Source organism: Humulus lupulus, chromosome 1 (assembly GCF_963169125.1).
Source record: "Humulus lupulus chromosome 1, drHumLupu1.1, whole genome shotgun sequence".
In the NCBI taxonomy this organism is placed as follows: Eukaryota; Viridiplantae; Streptophyta; class Magnoliopsida; order Rosales; family Cannabaceae; genus Humulus; species Humulus lupulus.
This window is the reverse complement of record NC_084793.1, coordinates 272,361,326-272,363,387: the sequence shown is the minus strand read 5'-3', so window position 1 is coordinate 272,363,387 and position 2,062 is coordinate 272,361,326. Positions and strand designations below refer to the sequence as shown.

The window sequence follows — 2,062 nt, the reverse complement described above, 5'->3', positions numbered from 1 at the left end:
TTATTTCACATTATTTACATTAAACATAAAGTGGGTCTCAAACATATTATACATAAGTATTAAATAACCCAATTTGTTTTCAAAACATAACTTCACACTTTATTACAAACATCTCACTGATAACTGAAATAACCCACAAAAAGGTCGATATGTTCATATGTACAAATCAGGGTCAGGACCATGCTTCAGTTCTCCTCATGTCATTCACACATTTCTTTCTCTACCTGCAACACAAGACAACTGTGAGCCTAAAGCTCAGTAAGCAAAGTAATGCATGCAATGCTAATGATTACCCAATATCAATGGACATATACAACTTCTTTTTAAATTTTGAGCCCCTTAATATTGTGCACACTGTTTGAATTGGTCAATGCCTGCAGGGCTTGTTACACATATAATACAAAATCCCATGGGTTCTCCTCCGGCTAGCCATCACCACAGTTGGGCACATTAAAAACCTTATTCCATCGTTGCCCCGTCGGGTTCAAGAGTTAAGGCGGCCACACACTGTGGTGTCAATACATATAACAATAACTCATATGGAGGAGAAATAAAAACGGAAACATGGCAAACAATATAATTGGTTCACTAAAACCTAGCCCAAATTATTGGGCAGCCACTATAAGCCTACTATAGGCCTCTGTTTACACTTATTAACACTTTCATTTGCCTTTTCAAAACAGTGGCACTGAACTTAAACTTTTTATAACAACTTTCTTTTATGTTGCACAAAACTTGCAAAGGCATCATATAATTAATCATCATAATATCATGCATGGTCTTATATCATATAATAATTTACCATATCACTATTATGCCATGCATACAAATTTATGATGAAGTGTCACTGTATGTTAATACCACTTACTCACAAAATATTCATATAATGCATACTTTCACATAACACATAATTCTTGTGTTGCAGTTGAGTACTTTACTTACCTTTTGTCCAAAATATAGTTCACCGTGTAACAAGTGGTGTCTTAGGTATTGATGTGCTTATCCTGACAATGGAATGGATTTCTCATCATAATGATGGCAGTAATACATTGAACTCTCATTTAAAAATACCCATAAAACATCATATCAAATTTCATACCCAAAACATGCCTAAAATGCCTTAAACCACCTAGATCGAGCATTAGATTTATCTTAGACATTTGGAGAAATTTTGACAGAGTTTCCCCTTAATTTTAGCTATCCTCAAATATCAAAATCAACCAATAATCAACATCAAATAACCTGTCATAACCATATATCCCAAATACCAACATGATTCATCATAATGTTATCATATACCGATTTTGATAAAATTCTTATCTCCTAGATCATCACCCAAATTAAATGAGTCTCCACATATATTCAAACATTTATAAACATATATAATCTCTTATAAACTCAATCAAATAACCAAAAATCATCTTGTACTCCAAGAACCCCAAAAACCTCATAAAACACAAAATTTCACTTACCGAGCAACTTTTCGGCGAAAACAATCTCTTCAAGCTTTTCTAAACCTCAAACCACTTGGAAACCCCAAGAAATATCTTAAAAAGGATAAAACACCATATATAAGCTCTCAGAAAAATTCAAAAACATAGTTTAACTTCCAAGTACAAGAACTTACCATAAAAAGGCTAGAACTAAGCTTAATCTACTTCTTTGGCTTTGCTTTCACTTGGATCTCCTTAGAATTTCTTCAAACCAGCCAAGAAATGGTTTTTGGTTTTCTTTTCTCTCTGTTTTTCAGAATAATGGTCGTGCAAAGTGATAAGGTTGATGAAAATTCCTTATTTTCAATGATTTAGCCTTATTGTATCAAAATTTGACACCTTTCATCTCATCATTTCACCCTTTGACTTATGAAAACCTTATCACTTCAATAATTTCGACTTAATCATCTGCTAGGCCTATTATCCTTATGTGTAAAACACTCACACCAAACCTTAGGTCCATATGACTTCATACCCAATAGTTATGCTTACCCGATCGAGCGTAGCGCACTTATGCTAAGCTCGTTTTGACTTTGCATCAATACCACTGATTATGTATACCTCCCATC

At 33.7% G+C, this 2,062-nt stretch overlaps 1 long non-coding RNA gene across 1 annotated transcript; it reads right to left on the bottom strand.

The window, feature by feature from the left end:
• LOC133833785 (uncharacterized) lies at positions 1-1,828 on the bottom strand. Its single transcript, XR_009893141.1, has 4 exons — positions 1,628-1,828; positions 1,473-1,547; positions 943-1,004; positions 1-224 (listed from the first exon to the last, which is right to left on the bottom strand). It is a non-coding gene; the product is annotated as an uncharacterized LOC133833785 (long non-coding RNA).
• Positions 1,829-2,062: the final 234 nt, after the last annotated feature.